The 18,421-nt window shown below is 49.4% G+C and overlaps 1 protein-coding gene across 1 annotated transcript in view; it reads left to right on the forward strand.

Moving 5' to 3' along the window:
* Positions 1–5,094: 5,094 nt before the first annotated feature.
* LOC139756112 (facilitated trehalose transporter Tret1-2 homolog) overlaps positions 5,095–18,421 on the forward strand; it is a 54,499-nt gene continuing 41,172 nt past the window's right edge. The window contains exon 1 of the mRNA XM_071675190.1: positions 5,095–5,295. The gene's annotated coding sequence lies outside the window, so the exon portion shown is untranslated. The remainder of the gene's footprint in view (positions 5,296–18,421) is intronic.

Genomic DNA, 18,421 nt, shown 5'->3' on the forward strand with positions numbered 1-18,421 from the left:
TGCTTTCAAGATAAAGAAAAAAAAAAGAATTCTTAAACCCTTGGCACCAACTGCCGAGCGTACCCGAGATAAATCTACTAAGAAAACGGAATTTGCCGCCATGCTGTACGATAACCTACGCCGACTCCGCAGAGAGAGAGAGAGAGAGAGAGAGAGAGAGAGAGAGAGAGAGAGAGAGAGAGAGAGAGAGAGAGAGAGAGACTTTGACAATAACCCCAGACCTCCTGGGATTATTGAGAGGCATCATTGACAAACGAGGTATTATTAACACCCCCACCCCCGCCCCGGAACTACGTCTGGCAGCCACGGTAATTTCGAGCGGACAGCAACAACATCATCTTGAGAGCTGATTAGGCTGCAGTAATACGTACGTACGTATTGCTGAAGAAGACATAATACGTTGGGGGAAAAGAAGAAAATAGCAGCTTTATCCTTCAAGATTCGTGTTAGTGATCTACTGAGGCACTTAGGTGATAGGTAGATAAATAGTAGAGGGTAGGATTGCCTTGTGTTTGAGATCAATGGTGGCATTTTAAGCGAGCGGGTGAACTGTTTAATTAGCGCTGTGTAAGCGGGGGTTATAGGCCTTAGGTGTGTGAGATCTTCGGGGGTTACGAACCTGGGTACCTCTATGGCAATCTCAAAAACACCTAAGCCGTGGCAGCGCTGAGACCGATCGTGTCCCAGATTCCCACGTCGACATAAAAGCTCGCTAAAAACGCCTCCGTGTCGACATAAAAGCTCGCTAAAAACGCCTCCACGTCGACATAAAAGCTCGCTAAAAATGCCTCCACGTCGACATAAAAGCTCGCTAAAAACGCCTCCACGTCGACATAAAAGCTCGCTAAAAATGCCTCCACGTCGACATAAAAGCTCGCTAAAAATGCCTCCACGTCGACACAAAAGCTCGCTAAAAACCCCTCCACGTCGACACAAAAGCTCACTAAAAACGCCTCTACGTCGACATAAAAGCTCGCTAAAAACGCCTCCACGTCGACATAAAAGCTCGCTAAAAACGCCTCCACGTCGACATAAAAGCTCGCTAAAAATGCCTCCACGTCGACATAAAAGCTCGCTAAAAACCCCTCCACGTCGACACAAAAGCTCACTAAAAACGCCTCCACGTCGACATAAAAGCTTGCTAAAAACGCCTCCACGTCGACATAAAAGCTCGCTAAAAACGCCTCCACGTCGACATAAAAGCTCGCCAAAAATTAAAGGTCGCTAAGAAAAAAAATAAAAACATCTCAACGACATCATCTCGCGCTATATTCCTCCAACATGCTGAGATCTACTGAGGAATTCACTGACGTGATCACACTTTCAACTCCAAGCCTTTACATGAGTGTAGCAGTAGAGAGGACAGTGAACCTCATAGCTGACTATGGCTACGCTGACCAACACACACACACACACACACACACACACCATCACCTAATATTCTTGGCAACACCACATCCCTGGAGATGTCGGAGCCATGTTCCTCTCTCTCTGTCTTTTGACCATAAGATGTGCCTTTCAGGTTGATGGCGTAGCGATGGAGGGGGGAGGATCCCCCTTCAGTATACAGTCTACGAAGGTGATTCATGTCTGACGTAGAGAGCGTTTACCGGACCAGCCCAAAACCATCTACTGCCGGTGCTGTAGACGATAATCTTTGTGCTTGGCCGACGGCAAGAATACGCTAGAGCTGTTATGAGAGAGGGGGATCCAAGATGTCCCAGCCCTCCCTCCCGTTGGGCGAGGAGAGGCAAGTTTTAACCAACGCGCCCTCCATCCTCCGACGTCTGTGCAAACACCTGGGGAAGGAGACTTCTAAATGACGTGTACGGGAAAACCTACAGACGGAGGCAGGTGTCTGAGTGGTGAGGGTGTACCGCTGGCTGTAAGGATGGCGTTGTACGGGCGTACATCAGCAGGGCGTTGCGCACACACACACACACACACACACACACACACACACACATACGTTCCTCGTGTCCACTAATGAGTGGAGTGAACTCCTTCGCGGCGCAAGGAGTTCCTGGACTCCTTTCCGTCCATTGACGATGACACAGCCTCGGCGAAGGTGCTGGAAATGAAATGTTTAAGGACGATATGTAGTGTGATTCTGTGGGATCACTGTAGAGTGAGTGATGAAAGGGTAAGAGAGAGGCGTGGTTGAGAAAGCTGAGGAGAGGGGAGCTAAAGTGGTTTGGACATATATAGAACATGAGAGAGTGTAGATTGACAAAGAGGATATATGTATCAGTGGTAGAGGGAACAAGGAGAAGCGGGAGACCAAAATGGAGACGGAAGGATGGCGTGAGATTTTGAGTGCTCGGAGTCTGAACATGCAGGAGGGTGAGAGGCGTGCACGGGACTGAGTGCAAAAGAGCGATGTAGTACTAATACAGGGGATGACGTGCTGTCTATGGACTGAACCACGGCACGTGAAGCAGCCGGGGGAAACCATGGACAGATCTGTGGGGCATGGAATGTGGATAGGGAGATGTGGTTTGGTACATTACACAAGACAAGCTACATAATGGATGTGAGCGAGTGTGCCCATTCTTCGTCTATTTCTGGCGCTGCCTCGCTAACACGCGCAACGGCGAATATGAAAATCATGTCTAATGCCTCATAAGAGGGAGGTTACTGGATGCACTTCTATTTCAACGTACAGGTGGTGTATGTCTGTGGTTAAGACAGCTCTCTTTCGTGTGGTTTGAAGTTTCGTTAACGTTGTATTTCGAAATGCGGGATGACGGAAGAGGCGGGTGTAGGCCAAATTCATGATGTAGTGGATGAAACGGTTGTCGAATAGTGTTCATCTCGGCCAAAAGTGGTGCAGACAAAGTGTTCTGAGGGCGTTTAATTTGTTTATGTTTTTTTTTTTCTCGTCGTGTGTGTGTGTGTGTGTGTGTGTGTGTGTGTGTGTGTGTGTGTGTGTGACCTACATGACCCCCCTGGACTGAAAGTGGTTCGCCATCTCAGGGTAATGTGAGGGTTTACGTCTGACACGGGTTAAGAGCGTGGTGGCAATCCTCTGTTTTCGAACAAGCCAGGTGGAGTAAACCAGGTAACATAGTGTTACGTAACTGTTGCTGTTCGTAGTGTAGTGTCGGGGCGTTACTGTATTGTACTGTAGACGTTAGGTCATCTACGAACACTTTCACATTTTGGTTTCCAGAGGGGTAAACAGTCGGTCATGTATTTAAGATATTCAAGAAGGGTTGAAGAGAAGCGATCGGATCCCCTCTGGCAATCTCCACTGGTATACCTAACCCTGTAAGTTGTGAAGGTGATGCCTCTGTGGGTGTCTTGCCTTGGTCGGCCTTCTATGAAACTGGTAAACCATTTAACTCCCCTTCAAAACATATATACACCTCCTCTTCCCCTATCTCTCTCGTATGAGACTATGTCTGGGGCCTGTGTCCAATGTTTTTCGTTGCTGCTTATTGCCCCCTAGTACTAGGTGAAATGGAATACTGAAGCGGCTATAAGCCATTCAGAATCTGTTGTACTTTATGTTTACTGTGGTAAAGGAATTGTCTGCGAATGTAGTGGTGTTGGATCGGGGGAGAGTGAGGTGGTCTGGTCACTCCTGTTGTAAAATCAGTTCCCTGATGAACTTGGGATATTGATGATGAACTCTGACGTGGGATGAAGGGAGGAAGGGAAGGTGGGATGAAGGGAGGAAGGGAAGGTGGGATGAAGGGAGGAAGGGAAGGTGGGAGGAAGGGAGGAAGGGAAGGTGGGAGGAAGGGAGGAAGGGAAGGTGGGATGAAGGGAGGAAGGGAAGGTGGGATGAAGGGAGGAAGGGAAGGTGGGAGGAAGGGAGGAAGGGAAGGTGGGATGAAGGGAGGAAGGGAAGGTGGGATGAAGGGAGGAAGGGAAGGTGGGATGAAGGTGAGGAAGGGAAGGTGGGATGAAGGGAGGAAGGGAAGGTGGGATGAAGGGAGGAAGGGAATGTGGGAGGAAGGGAAGGTGGGATGAAGGGAGGAAGGGAAGCTGGGATGAAGGTGAGGAAGGGAAGCTGGGATGAAGGAAGGAAGGGAAGCTGGGATGAAGGAAGGAAGGGAAGCTGGGATGAAGGGAGGAAGGGAAGCTGGGATATGGAGTGAGGGGGTTATGGAGGGTGTCAGGATATGTATTACGCTGGTAAGTTTCTACATGTGTGGGATTTTGTTGTGCGGCCGGGATAGGTTAGAGATATTAGTATATACTGAGGTTGTCCATTGAGGCCAAGGCTTTTATTGGAGAGTGTATTACGTTTCGGGGTCTGTTGTAGGGGAGTTGTAGGTTGTATGTGTCAGTAGGAGTTAAGGGTGGAGAAGCAGTGTGTGTGTGCGCGTGTGTTATGCCTTCCCTCTTATGTGTATGCACACACACACACACACACACACACACACACACACACACCCTAGCTCATAGCCTAGACACTACTAACCTAGCATTTGAGCGCCAGCTCCTAAAATTCACCTGGGTTTGCCAGATTACTCATGTTTATGTCATGACGCGAACATCGGCCCTGGTGGTGGTGTTGAAAGCTGGCGATGTTCATAGCTAGCGAATTAACGTGACGAGCGACCTAACACTTCCATATCCACGAGGCGATCTGATAGTCCCTGCCTCCATTTGAGTCTCTAAACCTTATCATCTGGGCTGTGAGAGAGAGATAATGGTCGCTAGATTCATTTTTTTTTTTTTTTTAAGCGGCGTCGGGAAGGAGACATAGCTACAGAGACGGGAAGCGTTGTGGGCTGGAGAGGTGACAAGATGGTCTATGGTGGTAGGGAGTGAGGAAGGGAGAGGAGCCCCCCAGCGGCTGGCAACAAGCTAGACTGGGTGAGTGTGTGAGTGAGTGTGTGTACGTGTGTGACCGGCCATCACTGAGAGGGGAGGGCGTCCCGTGGCAGCAGTGTGTGGTGCATCTCTCACGTGAGCCTGTACGTGGTCGCTGCCAGAGGTGCGCGCCTGCCTCTCTCTCTCTCTCTCTCTCTCTCTCTCTCTCTCTCTCTCTCTCTCTCTCTCTCTCTCTCTCTCTCACAGGGCGGTCAGTGTCCGGGGGGAGGGAGGGGGGGGGCGGAGCGGGGCGCGCTCTCACCCACTGGTGGTGTCAGTTAAGTCTCACAGTCTGCGCCGGGCGGGAGTGAGAGGCACTTGGGGTGCCTTCGTCAGGCGAGAGTGTGTCTGTCCGCCCCGCTCCACTTGGAACCACTCCGTCCACCAGAGAGAGAGAGAGAAAGAAAGAGAAAGAGAGACACACAGACAGACGTAAAGAAGACGATATATATTATCTCATACTTTAAGGTGAATTTCTACAAAGCCTCGCTCAATATACCCACCCTTTTCTTTTTTTTTTTTACCCAGTTCTCACGGCCGACGAGAGGAAGGGGTGTTTTTTCCCCAGTGGGTGGAAGGGAGGTTCAGAGGTGGCGTATGATAGGAACTGAACCCAAGTATACATTGAGCTGGAGGGACGAACGAGAGGGTGTTGTCTCGTCACAAAGTGACATATATATATATATATATATATATATATATATATATATATATATATATATATATATATATATATATACACCGTGTCTGAATCTTTTATCGGCCAGCCCCAAAGGAAGAGAGAAACGGCTGGGTAGGTTGGGTGTGACTTCGGCTGCTGCCCTGTCCGGGAAATCGAACCCCTGCCTCGTAGATTGGTAAGGTCGCGACACTATCCAGTGCACCGTGGGAGCTCACTCTCTCTCGTGTGTGTGTGTGTGTGTGTGTGTGTGTGTGTGTGTGTGTGTGTGTGTGTAGTTCCAGGTAACTATTAACTGAACAGGTTACAAATGTCTTTCGGTTCCAGACACACACACACTATGGGTCACGACTGACTGGCTGGCTGTCTGACAATACTGGAGTCTGTACAATGAGGGGACCAGCAGCAACGCCTCCTCCTCCCACCCCTGTACACACTCCTCCTCCTCCTACCACCCTGTACACACTCCTCCTCCTCCTCCTCCCACCCCTGTATACACTCCTCCTCCTCCTACCACCCTGTATACACTCCTCCTCCTCCTACCACCCTGTACACACTCCTCCTCCTCCTACCCCTGTACACACACTCCTCCTCCTACCACCCTGTACACACTCCTCCTCCTCCTCCTACCACCCAGTACACACTCCTCCTCCTCCTCCTACCACCCAGTACACACTCCTCCTCCTCCTCCTACCACCCTGTACACACTCCTCCTCCTCCTCCTCTTCCCCGGTACACACAACACAGTAACTAGACATGGCCAACCCCGATGGTTATTGTGGAACTGAATGACACGGTGAACAGCAACCTATCGTTAACACTAATGATACTTCTGTTACCACCACCACTACTACTACTACTACTACTACTACTACTGATATTACTAATACTACTACTACTATCAGTATCATTCTATTTTCAATTTCCTTCTTCTTTTCCCTCACTACTGCTATTATTATTATTATTATTATTATTATTATTATTATTATCATTATTATTATTATTATTACTATTATTATTATTATTATTATTATTATCATTATTATTATTATCATCATTATTATTATTATCATTATTATCATTATTATTATTATTATTATTATTATTATTATTATCATTATTATCATTATTATTATCATTACTTTTCATCATTATTGTCATTATGATATTCGTAGTAACAGTAATGGTAGTATAATATCATAGCCGTTTTCATTAACGTATGTATATATTTCATGTTCTTATCTTCCATTTGGTTATCCGCCAGTGTTCCCTAAGCCAGTGGTATCATGGCCTGGTGTTCTGGCCAGTGGCGTCATGGCCTGGTGTTCTCACAAGTGGTGTCATAGCATGGTGTTCCGGCCAGTGATGTCATAGCCTGGTGTTCCAGTCAGTGGTGTCACGGCCTAGTCTGGCCAGTGGTGTCATGGCCTGGTGTTCTCACAAGTGGTGTCATGGCCTGGTGTTCTCACAAGTGGTGTCATAGCATGGTGTTCTGGCCAGTGGTGTCGCAGCCTGGTGCTCTAGTCAGTGGTGTCATGGCCTGGTGTTCTCACAAGTGGTGTCATAGCGTGGTGTTCTGGCCAGCGGTGACATAACCTGGTGTTCTAGCCAGTGCTGTCATGGCCTGGTGTTCTGGCTAGTGGTGTCATGGCCTGGTGTTGTGTCCAGTGGTGTCATGGCCTGGTGCTCTGGTCAATGGTATCATGGCCCTGTGTTCTGGCCAGTGATGTCATGGCCTGGTGTTCTCGCAAGTGGTGTCATGGCATGGTGTGCTGGCCTGGTGCTTTAGCCAGTCGTAACATGGTCTGGTGTTCTGGCCAGTGGTGTCATGGCATAGTGTTCTCGCAAGTGATGTCAAGGCATGGTGTTCTGGCCAGTGGTGTCATGGCCTGTTGTTCTGGCCAATGGTGTCATGGCCTTGTGTTCGGGCCAGCAGTGTCATGGCCTGGTGTTCTGGCTAGGATGTCATGGCCTGGTGGTCTGGCCGGTGGTGTCATGGTCCAGTGTTCTGGTCAGTGGTATCATGGTCCGGTGTTCTGATCAGTGGTGTCATGGCCTGGTATTCTGGCTAGTGGTGTCATGGACTAGAGTTCTGTCGGGTGGAGTCATTTTCTGGTATGCTGGCCAGTTATATCATGGCCTGGTGTTCTGGCCAGCGGTGTCATGGACTGGTGTTCTGGCCAACGGTGTCAGAGCCTGATGTTCTGGCCAGTGGTGTCATGGCCTGTTGTTCTGTCCAGTTGTGTCATGACCTGGTGTTCTGGCAAGTGGTGCTATGCCCTAGTTTTCTGGTCAGTGTTGTCGTGATTTGGTGTTCTGGCCAGTGGCATCATGGCCTAGTGTTCTGGCCAGTGAAGTCATGTCCTGGTGTTCTATCCAGTTGTGTCATGGCCTAGTGCTCTGGCCAGTGGTATCATGCCCTGGTGTTCTGGCCATTGGTGTCATGGCCTGGTTTGCTGGCCAGTGATGTCATTGCCTGTTGTTCTGGCCAGTTTTGGCATGACTTGGTGTTCTGGCCAGTGGTATTATAGCCTGGCGTTTTGGCAAGCGATGTCATGCCCTGGTGTCCTGGCCAGTGGTGGCATATCCTGGTGTTCTGGCCAGTGGTATCATGGCCTGGTGTTCTGGCCAGTGAAGTCATGTCCTGGTGCTCTCTCCAGTTGTGTCATGGCCTATTGCTCCGGCCAGTGGTATAATGCCATGATGTTCTGGCCAGTAGTATCATGCCCTGGTGTTCTGGCCATTGGTGTCATGGCCTGGTGTTCTGGCCAGTGGTGTCATGGCCTGGTGTTCTGGCCAGTGGTGTCATGGCCTGGTGTTCTGGACAGTGGTATCATGGCCTGGTGTTCCGGGCTAGTGGTGTCATGGCCTGGTTTTCTGGCCAGTGGTGTCATGCACTGGTGCTCTGGCCAATGGTGCCATGGCCTAGTGTTCTGACCAGTGTTATCATGCCTTAGTGTTCTGGCCAGTGGTACCATGGCCTGGTGTCCTATCCAGGAGTGTTATGGATTGGTGTTCTGGCTAGTGGCATCATGACCTTATGTTCTGGCTGGTGGTGTCATGCTCTGATGTTCTGGCCAGTGGTATCATGACCTGGTGTTCTGACCCGTAGTATCAATGCCTGGTGTTCTGGCCAGTGGTGTCATGGCCTGGTGTTCTGGCCAGTGGTGTCATAGCCTGGTATCCTGGCCAGTGTTATCAAGCCCTAGTATTCTGGTCAGCTGTGTCAAGGTCTAGTGTTCTGGCCAGTGGTATCATGGCCTGCTGTCCTGGCTGGTGGTATCATAGCCTGGTGTTCTGGCCAGTAGTATCATGGCCTGGTGTCCTGGGCTAGTGGTGTCATGGTCTTGCGTTCTAGCCAGTGGTGTCATGCATTGGTGTTCTGGCCAGTGGTGCCAAAGCCTAGTGATCTGACCAGTGTTATCATGCCCTGGTGTCCTGGCCAGTGGTATCATGGCCTGGTGTCCTGGCCAGTGGTATCATGGTCTGGTGTCCTAGCCAGTGGTGTCATGGCCTGGTGTTCTGGCTAGTGGCATCATGGCCTGATCTGGCTGATGGTGTCATGGCCTGGTGTTCTGACCAGTGGTGTCCTGGCTGGTGGTGTCATGCTCTGATGTTCTGACCAGTAGTATCATAGCCTGGTGTTCTGACAGTGGTGTCATGGCCTGGTGTTCTGGTCAGTTGTATCATGGTCTGGTGTTCTGGCCAGTAGTGTCCTGGCCAGTGGTGTCATGGTTTGGTGTTCTGGCCAGTGGTGTCATGGCCTGGTGTTGTGGCCAGTAGCATCATGACCTTGTGTTCTGGCCAGTGGTGCCATTGCCTGGTGTTATGGCTGGTGGTGTCATGGCTTGGTGTTCTGGCTGGTGGTGTAATGGTTTGGTGGTCTGGCCAGTGGTGTCAGGGCCTGGTGTTATGGCCAGTAATATCGTGGCCTGGTGTTCTGGCCAGTGTTCTCATGACCTGATATTTTAGCCAGAGGTGTCATGGACTGGTGTTCTGGCCAGTGGTTTCATGGCGTGGTGTTCTGGCAAGAGGTGTCATGGCTTGGTGTTCTGGCCAGTGTGTCATGGCCTGGTGTTCTGGCCGGTGGTGTCATGGCCTGGTGTTCTGGCTGGTGGTGTAATGGTTTGGTGGTCTGGCCAGTAGTGTCATGGCCTGGGGTTCTGGCCAGTGTTCTCATTGCCTGATATTTTGGCTAGAGGTGTCATGGACTGGTGTTCTGGCCAGTGGTTTCATGGCCTAATGTTCTGGCCAGTGGTGTCATGGCTGGTGTTCTGGCCAGTGGTATCATCACCTGGTGATCTGTCTGGCGGTTTCATGGCCTGGTGTGCTGGCCAGCAGTGTTTTGGTCTGGTCCTCTGGCTAGCGGTGTCATGGCCTGGTGTTCTTGCCAATGGTATCATATCTCAGTGTCCTGGCCAGTGTTTTATGGCCTGGCGTCCTATGACGTCATGTGGTATCATATCTCAGTGGTCTGGCCAGTGTTTCCATGGCCTGGTGTCCTATGACGTCATGTGGTATCATATCTCAGTGTTCTGGCCACTGTTTCCATGGCCTGGTGTCCTATGACGTCATGTGGTATCATAGCCTGGTGTTCTAGCCAGTGGTATCATGGCCTAGTGTTCTGGCTAATTTCATCACAACCTGGTGTTCTGGCCAGTAGTGTCATGGCTTGGTGTTCTGGCCTGTGGTGTCATGGCCGCGTGTTTTGGCCAGTGGTATCATGGCCTGATATTCTGGCCAATAGTGTTATAGCTTAGCGTTCTGGCCAGCGGTGTTATAGCTTAGTGTTCTGGCCAGTGGTGTCATGACCTGGTATTCTGGACAGAGTTATTATAGCCTGGTGTTCTGGCCAGTGGTCTCATGACTCGGTGTTCTTGCTAAAGGTGTCATGGCCTGGTGTTCTGGCCAGTGGTATCATGGCCATTGATGATACGGCTTGGCGTTCTGGCTAGTGGTATCATGGCCAGGTGTTCTGGCCAGTGGTGTCATGGCCAGTGGAATCATGGCCTGGTGTTCTGGCCACTGGAATCATGGCCTGGTGTTCTGGCCACTGGTGACATGGCCTGGTGTTCTGGCTAGTGGTGTCATGGCCTGGTGTTCTGGATAGTGGTCTCATGGCCTGATGTCCTGGCCAGTGGCATCATGGCTTGGTGTTCTGGCTAGCGGTGTTATGGCCTGGTATTCCTGCTAGTGGTGTCATGGCCTGGTGTTCTGGTCAGCAGTCTCATGGCCTGGTGTTTTGGCCAGTGGAATCATGGCCTGGTATTCTGGCCAGTGGTGACATGGCCTGGTTTCCTGGCTAGTGTTGTCATGGCATGATGTTCTGGCCAGTGGTGTCATGGCCTGTTGTTATGGCCAGTGGTGTCATGGCCTGTTGTTATGGCCAGTGATATGGCCTGGTATTCTGGCCAGTGGTGTTATGGCTTAGTGTTCTGGCCAGTGGTGTCATGGCCTGGTGTTCTGGCCAGTGGTGTCATGGCCTGGTGTTCTGGCCAGTGGTCTCATGGCCTGGTGTCCTGGCCAATAGTGTCTTTGGCCTGGTATTACGGCCAATGGTGTCCTGAACAGTAGTGTTCTGGCCAGTGGTGTCGTAGCTTAATGGTGCTCTGGTCAGTGGTTGCGCTAGCCAGTGGTGTCCCAGCCAATAGCGTCTTGGAGGCTATTGGCTGCGCCACAGCGTTCGCTTACTCCCTCCTCCACGGTCGCAAACCGCGCCAAAACCTCACTGACCAATAGCCGCCGTCCGCCAGAATTGTGTATCTTTTTCCCTCAGTATGATCGCCAACGTGACCTAATTTACACCGATATATCATGTCCGCTGTATATACTGGGCTAAGGCTAATGATGACAGGGCCATTCTTTTCCCCAGTGTAAACGAACTCCAGTTTACCCAAAAGCGAACCACATGAGTGTTCTTTTCCCAGTGTGAACGGAGAAATGACCACTGTTTCCTTAGTATGAACAGCGGAAGGATTTTATTTGCATTTTTTCTAGTATGAACGGAGCCACGACTTTTTTGTTTCCCAGTGCGAACGACGACACGTCAACACGTCCATTCTTTTTCCAGTACGAATAGCGTCACAACCGTCGTCCTGAAAGCGGTCGTACCGTCGTGTTCAACAGGTTTAGCTTACGGTACATCCACAAGAGATCCTAATGTGTCAGAACCTCTCAAACCTGACCAGACGCTCTTGGAGATGCATAAAAGTTCCACTGTAACTGAATGAACATAGGCGAAACCTGTTGAACACGACGGTACGACCGCTTTCAGGCCGACGGTACGATCCTCGAGAGAACGACGCGACGGTACGATCATGGAGAGCACGTAGGTACAACCCTTCCAAGGTAGTATCGTCAAGGGTCGTATCTTCGTGTTCAAGGGTCGTACCGTCGTGTTCAAGGGTCGTATCTTCGTGTTCAAGGGTCGTACCGTCGTGATCTAGGCTCGTACCGTCGCGTTCAAAGCTCATACCGTCGTACTCAAGGGTCGTGCCGTCGTGATCAAGGATCGTACCGTCGTGTTCAATCGTACCGTCGTGATCTAGGCTCGTCCCGTCGCGTTCAAGGGTCGTACCGTCGTGATCAAGGCCCGTACTATTGTGTTCAAGGCTCGTACCGTCGAGTTCAAAGCTCATACCGTCGTACTCAAGGGTCGTGCCGTCGTGATGAAGGATCGTACCGTCGTGATCAAGGCTCGTACCGTCGTGTTCAAGGATCGTACCGTCGAGTTCAAAGCTCATACCGTCGTACTCAAGGGTCGTGCCGTCGTGATCAAGGCTCGTACTGTCGTGTTCAAGGGTCGTACCGTCGTGATCAAGGGTCGTACCGTCGTGATCAAGGCTCGTACCGTCGTGTTCAAGGATCGTACCGTCGTGTTCAAAGCTCATACCGTCGTACTCAAGGGTCGTGCCGTCGTGTTCAAGGCTCGTACCGTCGTGTTCAAAGCTCATACCGTCGTACTCAAGGGTCGTGCCGTCGTGTCGAAGGGTCGTACCATCGTGCGGTACTGTTGTGTCGTACCGTCGTGTTCAAGGGTCGTACCGTCGTGATCAAGACTCGTACCATCGTGCCGTACTGTTGTGTCGTACCGTCCGTGTTCAAGGGTCGTACCATCGTGCCGTACTGTTGTGTCGTACCGTCGTGTTCAAGGGTCGTACCGTCGTGATCAAGACTCGTACCATCGTGCCGTAATGTTGTGTCGTACCGTCGTGTTCAAGGGTCGTACCGTCGTGCCGTACTGTTGTGTCGTACCGTCCGTGTTCAAGGGTCGTACCGTCGTGCCGTACTGTTGTGTCGTACCGTCCGTGATCAAGTTACGTAAACACCTAACTGGCTCCGTACGAGACGCGTAACTCTTCCTTCGCTTCACCTGCCACCCGAAAATGTCAGGTGTGGGCAAGCTGCGTAGTTTCATTATCGATCCCATGGCAGAGAAGGACCTGACCTTCACCACACGAATAATTCAATGTATTTTCTCGGTCAGATGGGTGGATGTGTATGTGGGTCACTCCCCCCCTTCTACTACAGCAGGCGATCCACCATCTCCCTCGCCCTCCCCTCTTGGAATACAGAGGGCCTTACCACACCCGCGCCAGCCATGCCATTCCAGCAACGGTCGAAATCCACCAATAATCAAGTGTCTCTCTGACCCTTCTCTCTCTCTCTCTCTCTCTCTCTCTCTCTCTCTCTCTCTCTCTCTCTCTCTCTCTCTCTCTCTCTCTCTCCTAACCATTACATCACCCCCAGGAATGCCACTACAGCATCTTGCTTCCCTCCTCCACCAATTTCTCTCTCTCTCTCTCTCTCTCTCTCTCTCTCTCTCTCTCTCTCTCTCTCTCTCTCTCTCTCTCTCTCTCTCTCTCTCTCTCACCCCTAACCATTACATCACCCCCAGGAATGCCACTACAGCATCTTGCTTCCCTCCTCCACCAATTTCTCTCTCTCTCTCTCTCTCTCTCTCTCTCTCTCTCTCTCTCTCTCTCTCTCTCTCTCTCTCTCTCTCTCTCTCTCTCTCTCCCCTAACCATTACATCACCCCCAGGAATGCCACTACAGCATCTTGCTTCCCTCCTCCACCAATTTCTCTCTCTCTCTCTCTCTCTCTCTCTCTCTCTCTCTCTCTCTCTCTCTCTCTCTCTCTCTCTCTCTCTCTCTCTCTCCCTCTCCCCTAACCATTACATCACCCCAGGAATGCCACTACAGCATCTTGCTTCCCTCCTCCACCAATTTTTTCTTCTTCTTCTTCGTCCCTGACCATCATCATAACATGCCTCACTCCCCTCCCATCATCTTTCTTCTTTTGTTTTTTCGTTAGAGGATTTCTGATCTCTTTCAAGGTGTCTTATATATCTCCTCATCCACAGTTTGGGGAAAGGTTAGGTTAGGATCCCTTTTCCCACGATCAAAGTATCGAGTTGAATCCATCGACATCATCTTCAGGAGCGTGTTTGGAGAGGTCGGTGGGATCAGGTGGGAAGGATCGCGGGGACCTTGGGGGGTTGTGAGGCTGGATGATAATATAATACCAGCAGGCGCGTGCATATAACATTGGTTGTAACGTAATGCTGGGGCTAGTATTTATAATATCCTGACATGTCCCATGTGTTCTGACTGTCATTAAACTTGATGTCCCATGTGTTCTGACTGTCATTAAACTTGATGTCCCATGCGTTCTGACTGTCATTAAACTTCTTGTTGTTATTTGATGATTATTTGCTTCGACTGCGTAAATGTACAGGTGTCTCTGTGTCTCGTTCACGGTGTAGTATACTTGAAGACGGAACAGTCGTCTCTCGTGTATGGCAATGTTGTGTTTCTTGGTGTCATATAAGGTGAGTCGTCTTGATAGTGGACAAGTTGTGCTTCCAAAACGTAGGTCATGTATGTTGGCATAGGAGACCACGAGTCTCCTTGTGGATATTGCGAAGCCATGAACGACGCAGGGATCTTCTTTTATGTGTCTTTGTTTTTCCCTTGTAACGGCTGCTCGCTCACGATGAGTTTGCTGGTTTGCTGTGTTTGTTCCTGTTGTAGATGACGAGCTCGGCTTTGTGGTCTGGTGTGGTTCATGTTTCGGGAGACGATGTCTCGTAGAACACACGTAGCCAACTGATATCTGGTTTCCGTAAGGTGTGGGTGGGTACTGGAGTGTGGTAGTGTGGTGTGGGTGGGTGCTTGAGTGTGGTAGTGTGGTGTGGGTGGGTACTGGAGTGTGGTAGTGTGGTGTGGGTGGGTACTGGAGTGTGGTAGTGTGGTGTGGGTGGGTACTGGAGTGTGGTAGTGTGGTGTGGGTGGGTACTGGAGTGTGGTAGTGTGGTGTGGGTGGGTACTGGAGTGTGGTAGTGTGGTGTGGGTGGGTACTGGAGTGTGGTAGTGGGATACGGGTGGGTACTGGAGTGTGGTAGTGTGGTGTATGAGGCACTGAGACGTAAGAGTGAGGGCTCAGTGCTGTGGAAGGGGTCTGGATGGGACACGGGTCCTAATCAGCTCTGATTCTAAGGTCAAGAATCAGTTGGTGTTATCATTATTATCATCATTTTTATCATTATTATACATGTGTATGTGGGTGGGTTGGGCCACTCCTAGTCTGTTTCCTTGCGCTACCTCGCTGAAGCGGGAGACGGCGATTAAGTACGATAAAAACAATTATTATTATTATCATTATCATTATTGTTATTATTATTAGTATTATTATCATTATCATTATTATTATTATTATTATTATTATTATTATTATTATTATCATTAACAGTATAAGGAGTAGCATAAGTAATATTTTTTCTTTATATTTTGGATGTCGTGTAATCCGATGGTGCTTCCGTTTTCTGTTTCCGTGAGCGTGATGTAAACAACCCGGATCGCGGGTCCACAACCCTGATCAAACTGTAATCTCCATCGACGTACCCAACCACGACCACCATTCACTGACGTACTCAACCACGACCACCAATCACTGACGTACCCAACCACGACCACCATTCACTGACGTACTCAACCACGACCACCAATTACTGACGTACCCAATTACAATCACCAATCACTGACGTATCCAACCACGACCACCAACCACTGACGTACCCAACCACGACCACCAATCACTGACGTACTCAACCACGACCACCAATCACTGACGTACCCAACCACGACCACCAATCACTGACGTACCCAATTACAACCACCAATCACTGACGTATCCAACCACGACCACCAATCACTGACGTATCCAACCACGACCACCAATCACTGACGTACCCAACCACGACCACCAATCACTGACGTACCCAATTACAACCACCAATCACTGACGTATCCAACCACGACCATCAATCACTGACGTACTCAACCACGACCATCAATCACCGACGTACCCAACCACGACCACCAATCAGATACGGGGCTACCCGCGCCACACACACACACACACACACACACACACACACACACTGTTCCAACACAAGTTGATCACCTGAACAAAATAATGAAATATGGAAGAGACACGAGAGCTACGCGTCCGTTGGAGCGAGGCCCGACCCTCGCTGTAGGTTGCCCAAGTCACGACCACATACCAATATCATATGTGCAGGTCTGGTGTAGTGTGTGTGTGTGTGTGTGTGTGTGTGTGTGTGTGTGTGTGTGTGTGTGTGTGTCGACATGTCTCCACCTCTTTGTGTAGAGAGAGGGAGGGGGGTGGAAGGATGGGAGGTCATAGTAGTTACACGATTTTCCTCGTACAATATTTCGAAAAATTTCCTTGCCCTCTACATTCGCCACACGTTTGCGTGTTGCAGTGTTTACGATCCTTATGGAAATGGATCCTCACATCCTTCCTCCAACTGCTGCACTTAAATCATCATCAGATCCCTCGTTGTGTCTAGCTGAATAGAGGGCTTCTTCTAACAACACGAACTGTCGCCTCTTGGCATCGTCAGAGCAATCAACCAGAGCCAAAATGGTCTAATCCAAGTCGTCCATCTGGTGTGACTACTGAATCTAGACAACGTAAAGCCCCTTTTGACATTCGCCAGAGCAGAGAGAGAGAGCATTTCCAGGACAATTCTCTGACTTGGCTCCCTACAAGACGAGCCAGAAAAAGCGCATCTTTTATTCTGGACCTAAGCAAAGCTTATTGGTCCTGATGGCACCCATCCCCGTGTACTGAAGAATGTTGTCTCTGAACTTGCACCTGTGCTTGCTCGTCTATTCCATTTCTGTCTAAAAACCACAACTTTCCCCTTCCCTTCGAAGTGTGCGTTGGTACACCCCATCCGCAAGAAGGGTGACCGCCCTGAACCCCTCTAACTCTCGTCCTGTTGCTTTAACATCTACCATTTCCAGAGTCTTTGAATCCCTCCTCACCTCCCATATCCTTCAACACCTCGAAAATCACAGTCTTTCTCTCTGATCACCAGTATGGCTTCCGTAAGGCGAGATGCACTGGTGATGTTGTTTCCTATCTTACTAATGTCTGGTAATCATCCCTGAAAGAATTTGGGGAGTCGTGCGTAGTTGCCCTTGTCAAATCAAAGGCTTTTGGACAGAATGTGGCACCGGGGTCTCATCTCTAAGCTCCCCCTCTTTTGGCTTCCCTCCCTCACTTTGCTCCGTCATATCTAGCTTCCTCTCCGGCCGATCTATCTCTGTGGTTGTTGATAGATCAGCCTCTCCCCCCCCCCCCCCCTTTCTCCATCACTTTTCCTCCCTTCTTTCAACGACTTCCTCTTCTCCACAAATAAAACCAATGCACTCATACGCTGACGACTCAACACTGCATTCATCCACATCCTTCGATTTTGTTCCTTCTTCTCTCACTCGATCAGTATCTCGACTCGACACAACTTCCTCAATAGACTGAGACATGGACAGGTTCCCTCACTCGGGTACATGAAATATTGTTACGTTAAAAAAAAGAGAAGAGTTAAACTGACTATCCTCACTATATTGCTCAGAAATTTTATGATAAAATCATAAAATTCCTGAGCAAAGTAGAGCGAGGATAGTCAGTTTCACTTTTCTTTCGTCACGTTTTACTGTATATCGTCCGCAAAAGTCGTGTACAGAGCAGGTGGCAGCCGGACCATCCCTAATTAAATCACTTGGTAATAACGCATTAACCACTCATTAAAGTTTTCTGATGAGCCTGATCGCCCACTCACTTATCGCAGTTTTTTTTACGCGAAAGAAAATATCGATGAAAACTCACTTATCGCAGTTTTTTTTTTTTTTTTTTTACGCGAAATAGAATATCGGTTTAAACAACATCGAAAATTTTTTCGACAACTTGAGCAAGACGGAATAAGTGGTCTAGGTCAGTGTATGCGTCGCAGGTATGTACGCCCACGGCTGTTGACGCCAGCTCGCGTACGCAACACAGTGGTCTATTTCTGGCTGTGGCGGGGTGCTTCTTACTCCACAGGAAGAGATAGCATCTAAAGGCCATTTATGATACATGAATACTGATCTGTATAACACACTCTGCAGTGACCTAGATGACACCCCTAGCGTTCATTTCACGCATTATACAAGCCGCAAAGGCTGTTTTTTCCCCGTGGCGCACACTTTCCTCAGCGCACTGGATGTTCTCACGATCGTCAGGGATTCGCGCACCTGATGCCCTCAAAACAATAACAATAGCGACTCCCCCCTGAGTGAACTTAGGAATTCTGATTAAAAGAAAAAGGAAATTAACTAAATTGCTTACATTACGTTAAAGTTATACAATTGAAAACACAAACATTCTAAAACGGACAAAAAACTCGTAAAAAATAAATGCCCAGTTATTGAATGTCTGGTGTAAGATTATAAGATAGAATTCAGCACAGGGGCACCTTGTGACAGTACTAGGATCCCATTCCTCTATCAGGGAATAAACCATTGAAAATGACATTGAAATTGAAGAATTCGGCACAGTGGAGAA

The sequence above is a fragment of the Panulirus ornatus genome, chromosome 20, assembly GCF_036320965.1.
Source record: "Panulirus ornatus isolate Po-2019 chromosome 20, ASM3632096v1, whole genome shotgun sequence".
Lineage (NCBI taxonomy): Eukaryota > Metazoa > Arthropoda > Malacostraca > Decapoda > Palinuridae > Panulirus > Panulirus ornatus.